Raw genomic sequence first — 23,770 nt, 5'->3', positions numbered from 1 at the left:
GAATGAAAATGCATGACTTCTTTGAATCAAACAACCACCATGAAATTGATGCTAAATCATGAGGTTTAAGCTAAATTTAATTGATTTTTAATGATTAATAGACCTTGTGAATTTGGTGATACTTTGATTGGTTGTTTTGATTAATTGTAGGTGAAGAAAAGAAGAAAAGAAGGAAGCGTGGCCTAAGAAGCGTGGCTCAAAGGAGAAAAAGTGTGGCCAAGAAAGGAGGAAGTGTGGTGCAACAAAACCATGAAGCTCTCTCCAAAGATCACTAAGTGAGCGCTACACTTGCTTCCAGGAGACCAAGGCACAAAGCTCAGCTCACTTTGTGAGCTGAGCACAACACAAGGCCAAGAAATAAGGAAATGAGGAACCAAGCTCAGCTCACAAAGTGAGCATTATCGAGAGCATTGAGGAAATAATTCAAAGAAAATGATTTGCAAATGCATGCTCCAAGACTTGAACTCATGACCAAGGGGGATGGGAGAGGCGCTACTCACTAAGGAAAATAAGCAAAAAATGGCCAAATGCACTCCTCAAGGTTCGAACTCACCACCATGAGGAAACAAGGAAGCAAGGCATCACAAGAAAACTAAGGAAAAGCTCCAGCGAATGCTTCCTCCAAGTTTCGAACCAAGGACCCTTCCTTGGATGCACCAAAGCTCAGCTCACAAAGTGAGCAGAGCGCTATCCATGGGCACATGCAACACATCTTGACACGGCCTGGAAAAGAGTGGAGTGCGTATGACACGGTCCTGGGCAGCACAAGGCGCGCACAAATTGGCACCAAGACACTAGCGCTCAGCTCACAAAGTGAGCTGAGCTCTCCCCTGATGCTTCCCAACCAGCAAGACACGCTATGCAAGGCACAAAGCTCAGCTCACTTTGTGAGCTGAGCATTCCCCTGGGAGATGCATTTGGGCTGAAATTGAAATTTAAAATTCCAACTTACTTCATTCCTTCACCAAATCAAAAGCCCATCCAAATTCCAATATCCAAGAATAGAAAGTGTATAAATAGGAGTTAGTTCGATGTAATTAGGGAGCTGAATTTTATTTTGAATTTTTCTTTGAACTTTCATTTTTCATTTTTGAGCTTTTGTTTTTGAGTTTAGATTTCAGAGAACTTGGAAGGAGAATTGATCTCTCTTCTTCTTAGTTCTTGCTTGAACACTCTTTTATTTCCTTGCTTTGGATCTTGGGTGGAGAATTGAAGAACTTCTGTTTCAATCTCACCTTGAGATCTTGTTTTAATTTTCTGCATAATTGAATTCCAATTTCCCTTTACTGCTTCTTCTTCTACAATTTCTGCAATTCACTTTTCTTCATTTCTCTTGCAATTGTTCTTGTTGGATCAAGGAAGGATTTGAGATCTAGAATTGTTATCTAGTCTCTTCCACTCCTGAGATCTTCAACCTCTTTTACTTTGCTACAAATTAAGCACTGCTTTCTTGCTTTTAAATTCTTCAAGTCATTTTACTTTTCTGTTAAGATCCACTTCACTGCACTTAGATTTTCTCTTTTATGTTTAATGCAATTTAGTTGTTCTTGTTCAGATTCTGCAATCCCAATTTCCAATTCCTTTTATGATTCAAGCAATTTACATTTTTTGCACTTTAAGCTTCAGCCATTTACATTTCTTGCAATCTAAGTTTCTGCAATTTATATTACTTGCACTTTAAGAATCTGCTTCTTTACTTTCCTGCTCTTTAATTTACTGCACTTTACCTATCTCCCTTTATATTTCAAGCAATTTAGTTTCTGCAAAACACAAATCACTCAACCAAAACTTGATTCGCTTGACTAAATCAACCACTAAACAAAAATTTCTCAATCCTTCAATCCCTGTGGGATCGACCTCACTCATGTGAGTTATTATTACTTGATGCGACCCGATACACTTGCCGGTGAGTTTTGTGTTGGATCGTTTTCCACACATCAGAATAAACCTCATGCCCCTCTCTTTAATAGAGAAACTGGGAATCTATGGGGTGCAAGCTGCTAAAATCTCATTAGAGATGGTAGACAGTTCAAGAAAACAGGCTTATGGACAAGTAGAGGACGTGTTAGTAAAGGTTGAAGGCCTTTACATCCCTGCTGATTTCATAGTCCTGGATACTGGAAAGGAAGAGGATGAATCCATCATCCTAGGAAGACCTTTCCTGGCCACAGCAAGAGCTGTGATTGATGTTGACAGAGGTGAAATAGTCCTTCAATGGAATAAGGACTCCCTTGTGTTTAAAACTCAAGGATCTCCCTCTGCAACCATGGAGAGGAAGCAGAAAAAGCTTCTCTCAAAGCAGAGTCAACCAGAGCCCCCACAGTCAAACTCTAAGTTTGGTGTTGGGAGGCCACAACCAAACTCTAAGTTTGGTGTTGAACTCCCATATCCAAACTCTAAGTTTGGTGTTGGAGAGTCTCAACAAAGCTCTGCACATCTATGAGGCTCCATGAGAGCCCACTGTCAAGCTATTGACATTAAAGAAGCGCTTGTTGGGAGGCAACCCAATTTTTATTTATCTAACTATATTTTTCTTAGTTATATGTCTTTGTAGGTTCATGATCATGTGGAGTCACAAAATAAATATAAAAAAATTGAAAACGGAATAAAAAACAGCAGAAGAAAAATCACACCCTGGAGGAGCATCTGTCTGGCGTTCAGCGCCAGAACAGAGCATGGTTCTGGCGCTAAACGCCCAAAATGGGCAGCTTCTGGGCGCTGAACGCCAGAACAGGCATGGTTCTGGCGTTCAACGCCAGAAATGGCACACAAATGGGCGTTGAACGCCCAAAATGGCCACCAACCTGGCGCTGAACGCCCAGAGTTGTGTGCAAAGGCATTTTTACATGCCTAATGGGTGCAGGGATGTAAATCCTTGAACACCTCAAGATCTGTGGACCCCACAGGATCCCCACCTACCTCCACTCACTTCTTCTCACCACTTTCTTTCACACAACCCCATAAACACTCTTCCCCAAAAACCCTTCACCAATCACCTCAAACTCTCTTCCCCATCACCTCTTCACCACTCACATCCATCCACTCTTCCCCATAAACCTACCTCATAAACTCCACTTACCTTCAAAAATTCAAAACCAATTTCCCACCCAAACCCACCCATATGGCCGAAACCTTTCCCCCCTCCCTTCCCTATATAAAGCCCTCCATTCTTCATCAAATTCACACAACACACCCCTCTACACCCTTCTTGGCCGAAACACTCCCCACTCTCCCTCTCCTCCATTTCTTCTTCTTCTTCATCTATTCTTTCTTTTATTGCTCGAGGGCGAGCAAAATTCTAAGTTTGGTGTGGTAAAAGCATAAGCTTTTTTTTTTCCATTACCATTGATGGCACCTAAGACCGGAGAATCCTTTAGAAAGGGGAAAGGGAAGACAAAAGCTTCCACATCCGAGTCATGGGAGATGGAAAGGTTCATCTCCAAAGCCCATCAAGACCACTTCTATGATGTTGTGGCCAAGAAGAAGGTGATCCCTGAGGTCCCTTTCAAACTCAAAAGAAATGAGTATCCGGAAATCCGACATGAAATTCAAAGAAGAGGTTGGGAAGTTCTAACAAATCCCATCCAACAAGTCGGCATCCTAATGGTTCAAGAGTTCTATGCTAATGCATGGATCACCAAGAACCATGATCAAAGTAAAAACCCGGATCCAAAGAACTATGTTACAATGGTTCGGGGGAAATACTTAGATTTTAGTCCGGAGAATGTGAGGTTGGCGTTTAACTTGCCCATGATGCAAGGAGATGAATGATGTGCGGAAAACGATCCGACACAAAACTCACCGGCAAGTGCACCGGGTCGCATCAAGTAATAATAACTCACGGGAGTGAGGTCGATCCCACAGGGATTGAAGGATTGAGCAATTTTAGTTTAGTGGTTGATTTAGTCAAGCGAATCAAGATTTGGTTGAGAGATTTGTGATTTGCAGAATTTAAATTGCATAGAAAATAAAGGGGATGGGTAATTTGCATGAAATTAAAGAGAACTGAAATGTAAAATGCTAAATCTTAAAGAGCAAGAAATTAAATGGCAGAAACTTAGAACACAAGAAATGTAAATTACAGAATCTTAAAGTGCAAGAAATGTAAATGACTTGAATTGTAAAGGGAATTGGGAATTGGATTTGCAGAAATTAAACAAGGAAGAGTAAAATCCAACACACAGAAGAGTAGAAGATGCCTTGGGTTGAATCGGATCTAAAACAGAAATATAAAAGAGCTTGAAAAGCAGTAAACAGAGAAATTGAGAATGGGAATCCAGATCTCAGGACTCAAGAGACTAGATAACCAAGTCTAGATCTCAATGCCTTCCTAGATCCAACAAGAACAATTGCAAAGGAAATGTAAATTGCAGAGAAAGTAGAAGAAGAAGCAATTAACAGAATCTGAAATTCAATGATGCGGAAAATTAAACAAGATCCCAAGGTGAGATTGAAACAGAATTTCTTCAATTCTCCACCCAAGATCCGAAGCAAGAAAAGTAAAGAGTATTCAAGCAAGAACAAAGAAGAAGAGAGATCAATTCTCCTCCCCAAAATTCTCCTGAATTAAAACAACAATGCCAAAATGTAAAGGTGAGCTCTCTACAAAACTACCAATTCAAAACCGAAAAGAAAAGCTCTCTGAAAACTCTCTATGAAAACTAAAGGAAAAGCTCCCTCAAAAACTTAAATCCTAAGCTATTTATACACTTTCTCCAAATGGTCTTCAAGCTTTGAATTGGGCCTTTGCTCTTGATGGAATTGGGTTGATAGAGGCCTTGGTTGATTGCTTTTGGAGTTGGAGAGAGAACCGAAGTGAACCGGGTTGGGAATTATAAAAGCTTGAGTAAAAGTTTGAGTAAAAGTTTGAGGCAAACTTTTACTCAAACTTTTTACATCAGCTGCCCCATTCTTGCTGCTACCAATGTTTGAGCTAAAGTTTGGGGTCAAACTTTTGCTCAAACGTTGGCCCCCTTTTGCACACTCATGGCGCCAACGTTTGCCAAAAAGTTTGAGGCAAACGTTGGCGCAAACTCTTTGTCTCCAGGGTGTTGATTTGTGATGCCAACGTTTGCCAAAAAGTTTGAGGCAAACGTTGGCGCAAGCTTTTTTCCCAAAAGTTTGAGCTAAAGTTTGAGGCAAACTTTTGCTCAAGCTTTTTGTTCCCTGGGGTGTTTTCACTTATTTCGAAAGTTTGAGCTAAAGTTTGAGGCAAACTTTTGCTCAAACTTTTTGTTCTCTCTTGCTCCTAGCCATTCCTTCTTGCTTCAACCTTTCTCCAAGCTTTCTTCACCTATCATTAATCAACCAAACACATCAAAGCTATGCTCAAAATCATGAGATTGTCATTCTTTCATAATATGTGGCAATTATAGCATAAATCCTCATGAAATTGCATTAATTTATCTATGGTTGATTAAATCAAAGGAAACATGAAAATCTACCCAATTGGCTTGCTTGTGGCTCAAGAAAGTGCATAATTCAATTGAAAACAAAAGAAAAAGGCTAGTGAAACTAGGCTAAGATGACTTGTCATCAATGAACGCCCCTACACTAGAAGGGTCAACTTTAATCAAAGGTTGGACCAAGTCCTTATGGACATATGTGTAGAAGGAGCTCAATGGAAGATTGACTCCAAAGGCAAGCCGGTTCAACTAAGAAGATTGGACCTCAAGCCTGTAGCTAGAGGATGGTTGGAGTTCATTCAATGCTCAATCATTCCCACTAGCAACCGGTCTGAAGTTACTATAGACCGGGCCATCATGATCTATAGCATCATGATTAGAGAAGAGGTGGAAGTTCATGAGATTATACCTCAAGAACTCTATAAGGTGGCTGACAAGTCCTCCACTATGGCAAGGTTAGCCTTTCCTCACCTCATCTGCCACCTATGCAATTCGGCTGGGATTGACATAGAGGGAGATATCCTCATTAAAGAGGACAAGCCCATCACTAAGAAGAAGATGGAGCAAGCAAGAGAGCCCATTCATGGAGCTCAAGAGGCGTATGAAGCTCATCACCATGAGATCCCGAAAATGCCTCAAATGCACTTTCCTCCACAAAACTATTGGGAGCAAATCAACACCTCCCTAGGAGAATTGAGTTCCAATATGGGACAACTAAGGGTGGAACATCAAGAGCACTCCATCATGCTTCATGAAATAAGAGAAGATCAAAAAGCAATGAGGGAGGAGCAACAAAGACAAGGAAGAGACATAGAAGAGCTCAAGGACATCATTGGTTCCTCAAGAAGGAAACGCCACCATCACTAAGGTGGATTCATTCCTTGTTCTTATTTCTTCTGTTTTTCGTTTCTATGTTATGTGCTTATCTATGTTTGTGTCTTCATTACATGATAATTAGTGGTTAGTAACTTTGTCTTAAAGTTATGAATGTCCTATGAATCCATCACCTCTCTTAAATAAAAAATGTTTTAATTCAAAAGAACAAGAAGTACATGAGTTTCGAATTTATCCTTGAACTTAGCTTAATTATATTGATGTGGTGACAATGCTTCTTGTTTTCTAAATGTATGCTTGAACAGTGCATATGTCTTTTGAAGTTGTTGTTTAAGAATGTTAAATATGTTGGCTCTTGAAAGAATGATGACTAGGAGACATGTTACTTAATAATCTGAAAAATCATAAAAATGATTCTTGAAGCAAGAAAAAGCAGCAAAGAATAAAGCTTGCAGAAAAAAAAAATATAGCGAAAAAAAATAGAAAGAAAAAGAAAAAGCAAACAGAAAAAGCCAAAGCTCTTAAAACCAAGAGGCAAGAGCAAAAAGCCAATAACCCTTAAAACCAAAAGGCAAGGGTAAATAAAAAGGATCCCAAGGCTTTGAGCATTAGTGGATAGGAGGGCCTAAAGGAATAAAATCCTGGTCTAAGCGGCTAAACCAAGCTGTCCCTACCCATATGCTTGTGGCGTGTAGGTGTCAAGTGAAAACTTGAGACTGAGCGGTTAAAGTCAGGGTCCAAAGCAAAAAAGAGTGTGCTTAAGAACCCTGGACACCTCTAATTAGGGACTTTAGCAAAGCTGAGTCACAATCTGAAAAGGTTCACCCAATTATGTGTCTGTGGCATTTATGTATCCGGTGGTAATACTGGAAAACAAAGTGCTTAGGGCCACGGCCAAGACTCATAAAGAAGCTGTGTTCAAGAATCATCATACTGAACTAGGAGAGTCAATAACACTATTCAAAATCTGAAGTTCCTATAGATACCAATCATTCTAAACTTCAATGGATAAAGTGAGATGCCAAAACTATTCAAGAGGAAAAAAGCTATAAGTCCCGCTCATTTGATTGGATTTATGTTTCATTGATAGTTTGGAATTTATAGTATATTCTCTTCTTTTATCCTAATTGATTTTTAGTTGCTTGGGGACAAGCAACAATTTAAGTTTGGTGTTGTGATGAGCGGATAATTTATACGCTTTTTGACATTGTTTTTAGTATGTTTTTAGTAGGATCTAGTTACTTTTAGGGATGTTTTCATTAGTTTTTATGTTAAATTCACATTTCTAGACTTTACTATGAGTTTGTGTATTTTTCTGTGATTTCAGGTATTTTCTGGCTGAAATTGAGGGACTTGAGCAGAAATCAGATTCAGAGGTTGAAGAAGGACTGCTGATGCTGTTGGATTCTGACCTCCCTGCACTCAAAGTGGATTTTATGGAGCTACAGAACTTGAAATGGAGCGCTTCCAATTGCGTTGGAAAGTAGACATCCAGGGCTTTCCAGCAATATATAATAGTCCATACTTTAGCTAAGAATAGATGACATAAACTGGCGTTCAACGCCAGCTTTCTGCCCAAATCTGGCGTCCAGCGCCAGAAAAGGAGCCAAAACCAGAGTTGAACGCCCAAACTGGCACAAAAACTGGTGTTCAACTCCAAGAAGGACCTCTACACGTGCAACACTCAAGCTCAGCCCAAGCACACACCAAGTGGGCCCCGGAAGTGGATTTATGCATCAATTACTTACTTCTGTAAACCCTAGTAGCAAGTTTATTATAAATAGGACCTTTTACTATTGTATTAGGTGTCGTTTTAACCATCCTGGATTGTATTTTGATCTGGTGATCACGTTTTAGGGGGCTGGCCATCTCGGCCATGCCTGGACCTTTCACTTATGTATTTTTAACGGTAGAGTTTCTACACTCCATAGATTAAGGTGTGGAGCTCTGCTGCTCCTCAAAGATTAATGCAAAGTACTACTGTTTTCTATTCAATTCATCTTATTTCGCTTCTAAGATATTCATTCGTACTTCAATCTGAATGTGATGAATGTGACAATCATCATCATTCCCTATGAACGCGTGCCTGACAACCACTTCCGTTCTACCTTCGACTGAATGAGTATCTCTTAGATCTCTTAATCAGAATCTTCGTGGCGTAAGCTAGAATGATGGCGGCATTCAAGAGAATCCGGAAAGTCTAAACCTTGTCTGTGGTATTCCGAGTAGGATTCAATGAATGAATGACTGTGACGAGCTCCAAACTCGCGATTGCAGGGCGTTAGTGACAGACGCAAAAGGATAGTAAATCCTATTCCAGCATGATCGAGAACCGACAGATGAATAGACGTGCCGTGACAGGGTGCGTTGACCATTTTCACTGAGAGGATAAGATGAAGCCATTGACAAGGGTGATGCCTCCAGACGATTAGCCGTGCCATGACAGGGCATTGGATCATTTTCCCGAGAGATGACCGAAAGTAGCCATTGACAGTGGTGATGTATCACATAAAGCCAGCCATAGAAAGGAGTAAGACTGATTGGATGAAGATAGCAGGAAAGCAGAGGTTCAGAGGAATGAAAGCATCTCCATTCGCTTATCTGAAATTCCTACCAATGAATTACATAAGTATTTCTATCCCTATTTTATTATATTAAATTCGAAAACACCATTATCAATTTATATCTGCCTAACTGAGATTTGCAAGGTGACCATAGCTTGCTTCATACCAACAATCTCCGTGGGATTCGACCCTTACTCACGTAAGGTATTACTTGGACGACCCAGTGCACTTGCTGGTCAGTTACACGGAGTTGTGAACCGTGGTTTTGGCATCATGTTTTTGGCGCCATTTCCAGGGAAAGAAAGAGCAATGAACTTTACATAATTAAAGTGTAATCACGATTCCGCGTACCAATGCATTTTTGAAATATTGAGTGCAAACAAGTTTGGAGGGTATGGTGTTGTAAATGATCAAGCATCTTGATTATTGAGTTGCAGAAAAACTATACTAGACAGAAGGACAGATAGGGGTACAATATCACTTTTAATCACAGCAATATCTGATGATGAACAATACAACCTTTTGGAGTTTACTTGATGTTCTCTTCTTCATCATCATTGCTGGTCTTCACATTCCTCTTTCACCTCTTTGATTGATGATGCTAAATCTTCCAAAAGTTTGTATGGTGTTCTGCAGTGATATTGAAAGTTGCTTGTTCCCCAAGCACTTGAAAAATGGTTAGCATGCATAATTTATTTGTGGGCCTTTGAACTTACTTTGGTGTGGAAACACCAAACTTAGTACCTTGCCAATGGTTCTCATGCATCAGATTAACCATGTGTGGAACTCTTTTTCTTTTTCAAAAGTAGTGGAACTAAAAACTAGGAAACAGTAGAATAGTTAACTAGTTCATCTAAATACTTGAAGCTAGCATCATGCAGAAGGTAAGAATATATTTTATGATGGGATTCTGGTGAAACACCAAACTTAGAATCCTTCATTCTCTTTTATATTGTTTTGGTGTGTAACACCAAACTTAGCCTCTTGCAGTATAGATGAAGTTAATTAACCTTTTTATTAAAATAGCTATGAAAAGAGAACTACCTCAGGTTGGGTTGCCTCTGATGTGTGGAAAACGATCCAACACGAAACTAACCGGCAAGTGCACCGAGTCGCATCAAGTAATAAAACTCACGGGAGTGAGGTCGATCCCACAGGGATTGAAGGATTGAGCAATTTTAGTTTAGTGGGTGACTTAGTCTAGTGAATCAAGATTTGGTTGAGTGATTTTTAATTTGCAGAAACTAAATTGCATGAAAAGTAAAAGGGAAGAGGGACAATTGACAAGAAATTAAAGAGGGCAGAAAATAAAAGTGCTGAATCTTAAAGAACAAGAAATTAAATTACAGAAACTTAGATTGCAAGAAATGTAAATTGCAGAATCTTAAGATGCAAGAAATTTAAATAACTTGAATTGTAAAGGGAATTGGGATTTGGATTTGCATAAATTAAACAAGGAAAAGTAAAATTCAACAAACAGAATTGTAACAGATGGACTTAATTAAACCGGATCTTGAATGAAAATGAAAATAAGCTTGGCGTAGCAACGAAACAAGAAAATTGAAATTGAAAGCTGTAGATCTCAGGACTCAAGAGACTAGATAGCCAAGTCTAGATCTCATTGTCTTCCTAGATCCAGCAAGAACAATTGCAAAGAAAATGAAGAAAAGTAAATTGCAGAAATAGTAGAAGAAGAAGCAATTAACAGAAATGGAAATTCAATTATGCAGAAAATTAAACAAGATCTCAAGGTGAGATTGAAACAGAAGTTCTTCAATTCTCCACCCAAGATCCAAAGCAAGAAAAGTAAAGAGTGCTGAGCAAGAACAAGGAAGAAAAGAGATCAATTTTCCTTCCTAATTCTCTTGAATTCTAAAAAAACAATAATTCCAAAATGTAAAGGTGAGCTCTCTCTCTAAGTGTTCTCCAAATGCTAAAGGGAAGCTCTCAGAAAACTTAAATCCTAAGTTATTTATACACTTTCTTCAAATGGTCTTCAAGCCTTGAATTGGGCCTTTGCTCTTGATGGAATTGGGTTGATAAAAGCCTCTGTTGATTGCACTTGGAGTTGGAGAGAAACCCATTATGAATCGGGACATAAAGCACAAAAGCTTGAGTCAAAGTTTGAGGTAAACTTTGGCTCAAGCTTTTTATACCAGCCACCCCCTTTTGCTGCTATCCACGTTTGAGCTAAAGTTTGAAGTCAAACTTTAAGCCAAACGTGGATCACCTTGTATGCATGTGTGGCACCAACGTTTGCCAAAAAGCTTGAGGCAAACGTTGGCGCAAGCTTTTCTCCTCCAGGGTGTTGGTGTGTGGCGCCAACATTTGCCAAAAAGCTTGAGGCAAACGTTGGCGCAAGCTTTTGCTCCATCCAGGGTGAATTCAACTCTTCCAAAAGTTTGTTATTCTTTCATAATATATGACAATTATAGCACAAAATCTCATGAAATTGCATTAATTCATCCATGGTTGATTGAATCAAAGGAAATATGAAATTCTACCCAATTGGCTTACTTATGGCTCAAGAAAGTGCATAAAAACAATTGAAAACAAAAGAAAAAGACTAGTGAAACTAGGCTAAGATGACTTGTCATCACAACACCAAACTTAAAGCTTGCTTGTCCCCAAGCAAGAAAGGAGTTATGCTCAAAGGTTCTTTTAATTAAGACGGATTGAAGAATAACTTGTAAGGTCCTGTGAGTGAAGTGATTAAATGACAGTGGGGTGAACTCTAAATCATATGCTCATGCAAGGGCCTCAGTGCTTACTAGTCCTTACATATTGGGGGTCTTAGGTCCTAGGACTTTCATCCAAATGATATCATGGAGATCTCTCTATAGGTAATCACCTTGAAGCAGCTTATAGTTGCTGTGCTTTGGCCTTGACTCTAAGTGTCATGTCTCAAAGCGGCTCTTTAGATAAGCTTTCAATCAATACTCCTAAACCAGTTGGTTTTAAGGTATTAGGTGTTAAAGCACCCCTAAATATTTACTTACTCAAGCCTCTCTCTTTGACACAATTCGACCACAAGCATTTACTAGGATAACAACTCTTTGAATTCTTGTTTCTTTTCTTCTTCTCTGCCTAGTAATTGATGCTCAGAGCCTTGGGCCATGTTCTTTTTGTTTTTGTATTTTCTTTATTTTCTTTTGTTTTGTTTGTTGCTTCTTGGATCAATAAATGTTTGAGAATCTCCACAACACTTCTTTGAACTCTATGTCCCGCCTATGAGCTCCCATGCAAGTTTTCATAAGCATGCAACCTCAATACATGATTATACAACTAGAACCACCACTTTTCCTAATCTTTTGCTTGCCTCAAAATTGTTTAATTCCTTAATCCTTCTTTTCAAAGAACTTTCATGTGATGCATTTTTGAAATATTGAGTGCAAACAAGTTTGGAGAGTATAGTGTTGTAAATGATCAAGCATCTTGATTATTGAATTGCAGAAAAACTATACTAGACAGAAGGACAGATAGGGGTATAATATCACTTTTAATCACAGCAATATCTGATAATGAACAATACAACCTTTTGGAGTTTACTTGCTGTCCTCTTCCTCATCATCATTGCTGGTCTTCACATTCCTCTTTCACCTCTTTGATTGATGATGCTAAATCTTTCAAAATTTTGTATGGTGCTCTGCAGTGATATTGAAAGTTGCTTGTTCCCCAAGCACTTGAAAAATGGTTAGCATGCATGAATTATTTGTGGGCCTTTGAACTTACTTTGGTGTGGGAACACCAAACTTAGTACCTTGCCAATGGTTCTCATGCATCAGATTAACCATCTGTGAAACTCTTTTTCTTTTTCAAAAGCAATAGAACTAAAAACTAGGAAACAGCAGAATAGTTAACTAGTTCGTCTAGATGCTTGAAGCTAGCATTATGCAGTAGGTGAGAATATATTTTATGATGAAATTTTGGTGAAACACCAAACTTAGAATCCTTCATTCTCCCTTAGATTGTTTTTGTGTGTAAAACCAAACTTAGCTCCTTGCAACATAGATAAAACTAATTAACCTTTTTATTGAAATAGATATGAAAAGATAGTTACCTCCGGTTGGGTTGCCTCCCAACAAGCGCTCTTTTATTGTCACTAGCTTGACATTTTTCATCCTCGGATCATGGAAGTTGAGGCTTCTGTTGCCTTTGGTTTCCTCCTCACACTATGGGCTTCTGGTACGCGGAATCGTGATTACACTTTAATTATGTAAAATTCATCGCTCTTTCTTTCCCTGGTAATGGCGCCAAAAACATGATGCCAAGACCATGGTTCACAACTCCGTGTAACTAACCAGCAAGTGCACTGGGTCGTCCAAGTAATACCTTACGTGAGTAAGGGTCGAATCCCACGGAGATTGTTGGTATGAAGCAAGCTATGGTCACGTTGCAAATCTCAGTTAGGCAGATATAAATTGATAATGGAGTTTTCAAAAATAATATAATAAAATAGGGATAGAAATACTTATGTAATTCATTGGTGAGAATTTCAGGTAAGCGAATGGAGATGCTTTCGTTCCTCTGAACCTCTGCTTTCCTGCTATCTTCATCCAATCAGTCTTACTCCTTTCCATGGCTGGCTTTATGTGATACATCACCATTGTCAACGGCTACTTTCGGTCATCTCTCGGGAAAATGATCCAATGCCCTGTCACGGCACGGCTAATCGTCTGAAGGCATCACCCTTGTCAATGGCTTCATCTTATCCTCTCAGTGAAAATGATCAACGCACCCTGTCACGGCACGGCTATTCATCTGTCGGTTCTCGATCATGCTGGAATAGGATTTACTATCCTTTTGCGTCTGTCACTAACGCCCTGCAATCGCGAGTTTGGAGCTCGTCACAGTCATTCATTCATTGAATCCTACTCGGAATACCACAGACAAGGTTTAGACTTTCCGGATTCTCTTGAATGCCGCCATCATTCTAGCTTACGCCACGAAGATTCTGATTAAGAGATCTAAGAGATATTCATTCTAGCTTATTTCATGTAGAACGGAAGTGTTTGTCAGGAACGTGTTCATAGGGGAGAATGGTAATGAGCGTCACACATAATCATCACCTTCATCACGTTCTTGGGTGCGAATGGATATCTTAGAAGCGAAATAAGATGAATTGAATAGAAAACAGAAGTACTTTGCATTAATCTTTGAGGAACAGCAGAGCTCCACACCTTAATCTATGGAGTGTAGAAACTCTACCGTATGAAAATAAATAAGTGAAGGTCCAGGCATGGCCGAGATGGCCAGCCCCCAAAACGTGATCACAGGATCAAAATACAATCCAGGATGTCAAATACAATAGTAAAATGTCCTATTTATAATAAACTAGCTACTAGGGTTTACATGAGTAAGTAATTGATGCATAAATCCACTTCCGGGGCCCACTTGGTGTGTGCTTGGGCTGAGCTTTGAGTGTTACACGTGTAGAGGTCTTTCTTGGAGTTGAACGCCAGCTTTTGTGCCAGTTTGGGCGTTCAACTCTGGTTTTGGCTCCTTTTCTGGCGCTGGACGCCAGATTTGGGCAGAAAACTGTTTACGTTATCTATTCTTGGCCAAAATATGGATTATTATATATTTCTGGAAAGCCCTGAAAGTCTACTTTCCAACGCAATTGGAAGCGCGCCATTTCGAGTTCTGTAGCTCCAGAAAATCCACTTTGAGTGCAGGGAGGTCAGAATCCAACAGCATCAGCAGTTCTTCTTCAACCTCTGAATCTGATTTTTGCTCAAGTCCCTCAATTTCAGCCAGAAAATACCTGAAATCACAGAAAAACACACAAACTCATAGTAAAGTCCAGAAATGTGAATTTAACATAAAAACTAATGAAAACATCCCTAAAAGTAACTAGATCCTACTAAAAACATACTAAAAACAATGTCAAAAAGCGTATAAATTATCCGCTCATCACAACACCAAACTTAAATTGTTGCTTGTCCCCAAGCAATTGAAAATCAAATAGGATAAAAAGAAGAGAATATACTATAAATTCCAAACTATCAATGAAACATAGCTTCAATCATATGAGCGGGACTTATAGCTTTTTGCCTCTTGAATAGTTTTGGCATCTCACTTTATCCATTGAAGTTTAGAATGATTGGTATCTATAGGAACTTCATATTTCGAATAGTGTTATTGACTCTCCTAGTTCAGTATGATGATTCTTGAACACAGCTTCTTTATGAGTCTTGGCCGTGGCCCTAAGCACTTTGTTTTCCAGTATTACCACCGGATACATAAATGCCACAGACACATAATTGGGTGAACCTTTTCAGATTGTGACTCAGCTTTGCTAAAGTCCCCAATTAGAGGTGTCCAGGGTTCTTAAGCACACTCTTCTTTTGCTTTGGACCTTGACTTTAACCGTTCAGTCTCAAGTTTTCACTTGACACCTACACACCACAAGCACATGGTTAGGGACAGCTTGGTTTAGCCGCTTAGACTAGGATTTTATTCCTTTAGGCCCTCCTATCCACTGATGCTCAAAGCCTTGGGATCCTTTTTATTTGCCCTTGCCTTTTGGTTTTAAGGGTTATTGGCTTTTTGCTCTTGCCTCTTTCTTTTTCTTTCTATATTTTTTTTTTGCCTATTTTTTTTTTCTGCAAGCTTTGTTCTTTGCTGCTTTTTCTTACTTGAAGAATCATTTTTATGATTTTTCAGATTGTCAAATAACATGTCTCCTAGTCATCATTCTTTCAAGAGCCAACATATTTAGCATTCTTAAACAACAACTTCAAAAGACATATGCACTGTTCAAGCATACATTCAGAAAACAAGAAGCATTGTCACCACATCAATATAATTAAGCTAAGTTCAAGGATAAATTCGAAACTCATGTACTTCTTGTTCTTTTGAATTAAAACATTTTTCATTTAAGAGAGGTGATGGATTCATAGGACATTTATAACTTTAAGACAAAGTTACTAACTACTAATGATCATGTAATGAAGACACAAACATAGATAAGCACATAGCATAGAAAACGAAAAACAGAGAAAGCAAGAACAAGGAATGAATCCACCTTAGTGATGGTGGTGTTTCCTTCTTGAGGAACCAATGATGTCCTTGAGCTCTTCTATGTCTCTTCCTTGTCTTTGTTGCTCCTCCCTCATTGCTTTTTGATCTTCTCTTATTTCATGGAGCATGATGGAGTGCTCTTGATGTTCCACCCTTAGTTGTCCCATATTGGAACTCAATTCTCCTAGGGAGGTGTTGATTTGCTCCGAGTAGTTTTGTGGAGGAAAGTGCATTTGAGGCATCTCCGGGATCTCATGGTGATGAGCTTCATACGCCTCTTGAGCTCCATGACTGGGCTCTCTTGCTTGCTCCATCTTTTTCTTAGTGATGGGCTTGTCCTCTTTAATGAGGATATCTCCCTCTATGTCAATCCCAGCCGAATTGCATAGGTGGCAAATGAGGTGAGGAAAAGCTAACCTTGCCATAGTGGAGGACTTGTCAGCCACCTTGTAGAGTTCTTGAGGTATAATCTCGTGAACTTCCACCTCTTCTCCAATCATGATGCTATGGATCATGATGGCCCGGTCTATAGTAACTTCAGACCGGTTGCTAGTGGGAATGATTGAGCATTGAATGAACTCCAACCACCCTCTAGCTACAGGCTTGAGGTCCAATCTTCTTAGTTGAACCGGCTTGCCTTTGGAGTCAATCTTCCATTGAGCTCCTTCTACACATATGTCCATAAGGACTTGGTCCAACCTTTGATCAAAGTTGACTCTCCTTGTGTAGGGGCGTGCGTTCTCTTCCATGTTTGGCAAGTTGAACGCCAACCTCACATTTTCCGGACTAAAATCCAAGTATTTCCCCCGAACCATTGTAACATAGTTCTTTGGATCCGGGTTCTTACTTTGATCATGGTTCTTGGTGATCCATGCATTAGCATAGAACTCTTGAACCATTAGGATGCTGACTTGTTAGATGGGATTTGTTAGAACTTCCCAACCTCTTCTTTGAATTTCATGTCGGATCTCCGGATACTCATTTCTTTTGAGTTTGAAAGGGACCTCAGGGATCACCTTCTTCTTGGCCACAACATCATAGAAGTGGTCTTGATGGGCTTTGGAGATGAACCTTTCCATCTCCCATGACTCGGATGTGGAAGCTTTTATCTTCCCTTTCCCCTTTCTAGAGGATTCTCCGGTCTTAGGTGCCATCAATGGTAATGGAAAAACAAAAAGCTTATGCTTTTACCACACCAAACTTAGAATTTTTGCTCGCCCTCGAGCAATAAAAGAAAGAATAGATGAAGAAGAAGAAGAAAGGGAGGAGAGGGAGAGTGGGGAGTGTTTCGGCCAAGAAGGGTGTAGAGGGGTGTGTTGTGTGAATTTGATGAAGAATGGAGGGCTTTATATAGGGAAGAGAGGGGGGAAAGGTTTCGGCCATATGGGTGGGTTTGGGTGGGAAATTGGTTTTGAATTTTGAAGGTAGGTGGAGTTTATGAGGTAGGTTTATGGGGAAGAGTGGATGGATGTGAGTGGTGAAGAGGTGATGGGGAAGAGAGTTTGAGGTGATTGGTGAAGGGTTTTTGGGGAAGAGTGTTTATGGGGTTGTGTGAAAGAGAGTGGTGAGGAGAAGTGAGTGGAGGTAGGTGGGAATCCTGTGGGGGTCCACAGATCCTGAGTGGATCCTGTGGGATCCACAGATCCTGAGTGGATCCTGTGGGGTTCACAGATCCTGAGGTGTTCAAGGATTTACATCCCTGCACCCATTAGGCATGTAAAAATGCCTTAGCACACAACTCTGGGCATTCAGCGCCAGGTTGGTGGCCATTTTGGGCATTCAACGCCCATTTGTGTGCCATTTCTGGCGTTGAACGCCAAAACCATGCCTGTTCTGGCGTTCAGCACCCAGAAGCTGCCCATTTTGGGCGTTCAGCGCCAGAACCATGCTCTGTTCTGGCGCTGAACGCCAGACAGATGCTCCTCCAGGGTGTGATTTTTCTTCTGCTGTTTTTGATTCCGTTTTCAATTTTTATATTTATTTTGTGACTCCACATGATCATGAACCTATAAAGACATATAACTAAGAAAAATATAGTTAGATAAATAAAAATTGGGTTGCCTCCCAACAAGCACTTCTTTAATGTCAATAGCTTGACAGTGGGCTCTCATGGAGCCTCACAGATGTTCAGAGCATTGTTGAAACTCTCCAACACCAAACTTAGAGTTTGGATATGGGAGTTTAACACCAAACTTAGAGTTTGGTTGTGGCCTCCCAACACCAAACTTAGAGTTTGACTGTGGGGGCTTGGGTTGACTCTGCTTTGAGAGAAGCTTTTCATGCTTCCTCTCCATGGTTGCAGAGGGAGATCCTTGAGTTTTAAACACAAGGGAGTCCTCATTCCATTGAAGGACTATTTCACCTCTGTCAACATCAATCACAGCTCTTGCTGTGGCCAGGAAAGGTCTTCCTAGGATGATGGATTCATCCTCTTCCTTTCCAGTATCCAGGACTATGAAATCAGCAGGGATGTAAAGGCCTTCAACCTTTACTAACACGTCCTCTACTTGTCCATAAGCCTGTTTTCTTGAACTGTTTGCCATCTCTAATGAGATTTTAGTAGCTTGCACCCCATAGATTCCCAGTTTCTCTATTACAGAGAGGGGCATAAGGTTTATTCCTGAACCAAGGTCACACAGAGCCTTAAAGATCATGGTGCCTATGGTACAGGGTATTATGAACTTCCCAGGATCCTGTCTCTTCTGAGGCAATGTCAGTTGATCCAGATCACTTAGTTCATTGATGAACAAGGGAGGTTCAACTTCCCAAGTATCAATGCCAAATAATTTGGCATTCAGCTTCATGATTGCACCAAGAAACTTGGCAGTTTGCTCTTCAGTAACATCCTCATTCTCTTCAGAAGAGGAATACTCATCAGAGCTTATGAAGGGCATAAGGAGGTTCAATGGAATCTCTATGGTCTCTAGATGAGCCTCAGAGTCCTTTTGTTCCTCAGAGGGAAGCTCCTTATTGATCACTGGACGTCCTAGGAGGTCTTCCTCCTTGGGATTCACGTCCTCCACTCCCCTTGTAGGTTCGGCCATGGTGCTTATGTCAATGGCCTTGCACTCTTCTTTTGGGTTCTCTTCTGTATTGCTTGGGAGAGTACTGGGAGGGATTTCAGTGATCCTTTTACTCAGCTGGCCCACTTGTGCTTCCAAATTTCTAATGGAAGACCTTGTTTCATTCATGAAGCTCACAGTGGCCTTGGATAGATCAGAGACAAGATTTGCTAAATTAGAAGCATTTTGTTCAGAGTTCTCTGTCTGTTGCTGAGTGGATGATGGAAAAGGTTTATTATTATTAAACCTGTTTCTTCCACCATTATTAAAGCCTTGTTGAGGCTTTTGATCCTTCCATGAGAAATTTGGATGATTTCTCCATGATGATTTATAGGTGTTTCCATAAGGTTCACCTAAGTAATTCACCTCTGCTATTGCAGGGTTCTCAGGATCATAAGCTTCTTCTTCATAAGAAGCCTCTTGAGAGTACTGTTGGATGCAGCTTGCATTCCATGCAGACTCTGAGAGATCATATTGACTTGCTGAGTCAATATTTTATTCTGAGCCAATATGGCATTCAGAGTATCAACTTCAAGAACTCTTTTCTTCATAGGCGTCCCATTACTCACAGGATTCATTTCAGAAGTGTACATGAACTAGTTATTAGCAACCATGTCAATGAGTTCTTGAGCTTCTGCAGGCGTTTTCTTTAGGTGAATGGATCCACCTGCAGAAGTGTCCAGTGACATTTTTGATAGCTCAGATAAACCATCATAGAATATATCCAGGATGGTCCATTCTGAAAGCATGTCAGAAGGACACTTTTTGGTCAACTGTTTGTATCTTTCCCAAGCTTCATAGAGGGATTCACCTTCTTTCTGTCTGAAGGTTTGAACATCAGCTCTAAGCTTGCTCAGCTTTTGAGGAGGAAAGTACTTAGCTAAGAAAGCCGTGACCAGCTTATCCCAAGAGTTCAGGTTGTCTTTGGGTTGAGAATCCAACCATAATCTAGCTCTGTCTCTTACAGCAAAGGGGAAAAGCATGAGCCTGTAGACTTCAGGATCTACTCCATTAGTCTTAACAGTATCACATATCTTGCAAGAATTCAGTTAAGAACTGAAAAGGATCTTCAGATGGAAGTCTATGAAACTTGCAGTTCTGCTACATCAGAGAAACTAATTGAGGTTTCAGCTCAAAGTTGTTTGCTCCAATGGCAGGAATGGAGATGCTTCTTCCATGTAAATTGGAATTAGGTGTAGTAAAGTCACCAAGCATCTTCTTTACATTATTATTATTTTCGGCTGCCATCTCCTCTTCCTGTTCGAAAATTTCTGAAAGGTTATCTCTGGATTGTTGTATTTTAGCTTCTCTTAGTTTCCTTTTCAGAGTCCTTTCAGGTTCTGGATCTGCTTCCACAAGAATGTTCTTATCCTTGCTCCTGCTCATATGACAAAGAAGAGGGCACAGAAAAATAATAATAATAATAGAGATCCTTTGTAAGTGGAAGAAAAGGGGGAGACAAAGAATGTAATATAATGGAAGAAACACAACTGTGAGGAGGGTTGAGATGTGAGATGAGATGTTAGTAGATGAATGAATAAATAGAATAAGATGGCAGAGGGATAATTTTCGAAAAATATTTTTGAAAAAGAGTTAGTGATTTTCGAAAATGGTTTTTGAAAAATGTTAGTATTTTTCGAAAATTTTTTTAAAATCAAAAATAAAAATAAGAATAATTAGTTAATTAAAAAGAAATTTTTGAAAAAGAGGGAAGATATTTTCGAAAATTAGAGAGAGAGAGTTAGTTAGGTAGTTTTGAAAAAGTTAAGAAACAAACAAAAAGTTAGTTAGTTAGTTGAAACAAATTTTGAAAAGATAAGAAGTTAGGAGGTTAGAAAAGATATTTTGAAACCAACTTTTTGAAAAAGGTAAAATGAGAAGATATTTTTGAAAAGATATGATAGAAATTAGTTTTTGAAAAAGATTTGATTTTTAAAATCACAATTAATGACTTGATTCATAAGAAATCACAAGATATGATTCTAGAATTCAAAGTTTGAATCTTTCTTAACAAGCAAGTAACAAACTTCAAATTTTTGAATCAAAACATTAATTGATTATGTTATTTTCGAAAATTTGATATAAAAATAAGAAAAAGATTTTTGAAAAAGATTTTTGGAATTTTTGAAAATAACTAAGAATTTTGAAAAAGATTTGATTTTTGAAAAAGATTTTGAAAAAGATAAGATTTTCAAACTGAAAATTTGATTTGACTCATAAGAAACAACTTGATTTTAAAAATTTTTGAAAAAGTCAACTCAATTTTCGAATTTGATGAGAGAAAAAGGGAAAGATATTTTTTTTTATTTTTGAAATTTTTATGAAAAACATGAAAATTATGCAATGCATGAAATTTTTAGATCAAAACAATGAATGCATGCAAGAATGCTATGAATGTCAAGATGAACACCAAGAACACTATGAATGTCAAGATGAACATCATAGACACAATTTTGAAAAACTTTTAATGCAAAGAAAACATGCAAGACACCAAACTTAGAATTCTTTAATGCTTAGACACTAAGAATTCAAGAATGCATATGAAAAACAATAAAAGACACAAAACAAAAAATCATCAAGATCAAACAAGAAGACTTACCAAGAACAACTTGAAGATCATGAAGAACACTATGAATGCATGAGAATTTTCGAACAATGCTAGATGCACATGCAATTGACACCAAACTTATGACATGACTCATGACTCAAACAAGAAACACAAAAAATGTTTTTGATTTTTATGATTTTCTAATTTTTTGGATTTTTTCAAAAATTATATGAAAAAGAAAAAATAAGGATTCCAAAATTATTAACATGAATTCCAGGAATCTTGCATTCTTAGTCTAAAGCTTCAGTCCAGGAATTAGACATGGCTCACTAGCCAGCCAAGCTTTCAATGAAGGCTCCAGTCCAAAACACTAGACATGGCCAATGGCCAGCCAAGCTTCAGCATTTAACACCAGAGTATATTGCTCTTGATAACAAATTGCAAGCCTCAGTCCAAATAAATTTAGACATGGCTTTACAGCCAGCCAGGCTTCACATGCTTCATGAAACACTAGAATTCATTCTTAAAAATTTTGAATAAATTTTTTGAAAACATTTTTATTTTTTTTTCGAAAACAGATGAGAAAATTTTAGAAATATTTTTGAAAAATTTTTGAAAATAAAATAAAAAGAAAATTACCTAATCTGAGCAACAAGATGAACCGTTAGTTGTCCCTACTCAAACAATCCCTGGCAACGGCGCTAAAAACTTGGTACGCGGAATCGTGATTACACTTTAATTATGTAAAATTCATCGCTCTTTCTTTCCCTGGTAATGGCGCCAAAAACATGATGCCAAGACCATGGTTCACAACTCCGTGTAACTAACCAGCAAGTGCACTGGGTCGTCCAAGTAATACCTTACGTGAGTAAGGGTCGAATCCCACGGAGATTGTTGGTATGAAGCAAGCTATGGTCACGTTGCAAATCTCAGTTAGGCAGATATAAATTGATAATGGAGTTTTCAAAAATAATATAATAAAATAGGGATAGAAATACTTATGTAATTCATTGGTGAGAATTTCAGGTAAGCGAATGGAGATGCTTTCGTTCCTCTGAACCTCTGCTTTCCTGCTATCTTCATCCAATCAGTCTTACTCCTTTCCATGGCTGGCTTTATGTGATACATCACCATTGTCAACGGCTACTTTCGGTCATCTCTCTCGGGAAAATGATCCAATGCCCTGTCACGGCACGGCTAATCGTCTGGAGGCATCACCCTTGTCAATGGCTTCATCTTATCCTCTCAGTGAAAATGATCAACGCACCCTGTCACGGCACGGCTATTCATCTGTCGGTTCTCAATCATGCTGGAATAGGATTTACTATCCTTTTGCGTCTGTCACTAACGCCCTGCAATCGCGAGTTTGGAGCTCGTCACAGTCATTCATTCATTGAATCCTACTCGGAATACCACAGACAAGGTTTAGAATTTCCGGATTCTCTTGAATGCCGCCATCATTCTAGCTTACGCCACGAAGATTCTGATTAAGAGATCTAAGAGATATTCATTCTAGCTTATTTCATGTAGAATGGAAGTGTTTGTCAGGCACGTGTTCATAGGGGAGAATGGTAATGAGCATCACACATAATCATCACCTTCATCACGTTCTTGGGTGCGAATGGATATCTTAGAAGCGAAATAAGATGAATTGAATAGAAAACAGAAGTACTTTGCATTAATCTTTGAGGAACAGCAGAGCTCCACACCTTAATCTATGGAGTGTAGAAACTTTATCGTATGAAAATACATAAGTGAAGGTCCAGGCATGGCCGAGATGTCCAGCCCCCAAAACATGATCACAGGATCAAAATACAATCCAGGATGTCAAATACAATAGTAAAATGTCCTATTTATAATAAACTAGCTACTAGGGTTTACATGAGTAAGTAATTGATGCATAAATCCACTTCCGGGGCCCACTTGGTGTGTTCTTGGGCTGAGATTTGAGTGTTACACGTGTAGAGGTCTTTCTTAGAGTTGAACGCCAGCTTTTGTGCCAGTTTGGGCGTTCAACTCTGGTTTTGGCTCCTTTTCTGGCGCTGGACGCCAGATTTGGGCAGAAAACTGGTGTTGAACGCCAGTTTACGTCATCTATTCTTGGCCAAAGTAAAGACTATTATATATTTCTGGAAAGCCCTGGAAGTCTACTTTCCAACGCAATTGGAAGCGCGCCATTTCGAGTTCTGTAGCTCTAGAAAATCCACTTTGAGTGCAGGGAGGTCAGAATCCAACAACATCAGCAGTCCTTCTTCAACCTCTGAATCTAATTTTTGCTCAAGTCCCTCAATTTAAGCCAGAAAATACCTGAAATCACAAAAAAACACACAAACT

General features: G+C 39.2%; 1 non-coding gene across 1 annotated transcript; it reads left to right on the top strand.

Moving 5' to 3' along the window:
- The first annotated feature begins 19,631 nt into the window (after positions 1–19,631).
- Positions 19,632–19,739, top strand: LOC148571161 (small nucleolar RNA R71). Its single transcript, XR_015908142.1, has one exon. It is a non-coding gene; the product is annotated as a small nucleolar RNA R71 (small nucleolar RNA).
- Positions 19,740–23,770: the final 4,031 nt, after the last annotated feature.

The sequence above is a fragment of the Arachis ipaensis genome, chromosome B3, assembly GCF_059453495.1.
Source record: "Arachis ipaensis isolate K30076 ecotype BB chromosome B3, ASM5945349v1, whole genome shotgun sequence".
Lineage (NCBI taxonomy): Eukaryota > Viridiplantae > Streptophyta > Magnoliopsida > Fabales > Fabaceae > Arachis > Arachis ipaensis.
Note: the sequence above shows the minus strand (reverse complement) of the source record. Positions and strands in the feature narration are given on the sequence as shown.